The sequence below is a fragment of the Penaeus monodon genome, chromosome 25 (genome assembly GCF_015228065.2).
Source record: "Penaeus monodon isolate SGIC_2016 chromosome 25, NSTDA_Pmon_1, whole genome shotgun sequence".
NCBI lineage: Eukaryota > Metazoa > Arthropoda > Malacostraca > Decapoda > Penaeidae > Penaeus > Penaeus monodon.
Window position 1 is genome coordinate 3,207,128 of NC_051410.1, and position 387 is coordinate 3,207,514.

Consider the following 387-nt stretch of genomic DNA (forward strand, 5'->3'; position numbering starts at 1 on the left):
CATACATTATCTGACAGATAAGAGGTTGCACACATTACACCGTGTATACTCACTGAAGAAACGTTACGCCAATGTACAGACGCGTCAGTGAATCTCAACGTTTTGATAGAAATGATAAACAAACTTTTCAAAATAGCTTCTGACGGAGTGATTTTTCTTAAAAGATGTCTTAAAAACGTTCTTGACTGTCTGAAGTTACTACAAGATGTTATGACATATCGTTTTCTTCAAAATACTTAATCTGCCTAATATGTGATAATTAACTTTATTCTCTTTCTCAAGCCCGTAATTGTATCCATTGTATAACATGACCAACGTCCTTAGTGACATGTTCCATGACAGCATAATTGTCACGTTTGTCTGTATGAGATGGCGCTGTCACCTGAA

General features: G+C 35.9%; 1 protein-coding gene across 1 annotated transcript in view; it reads left to right on the forward strand.

Moving 5' to 3' along the window:
* The window catches only part of LOC119589300 (uncharacterized protein CFAP97D2-like), a 2,876-nt gene that overhangs the window by 616 nt on the left and 1,873 nt on the right, over positions 1 to 387 (forward strand). The gene's annotated exons all lie outside the window — the stretch shown is intronic.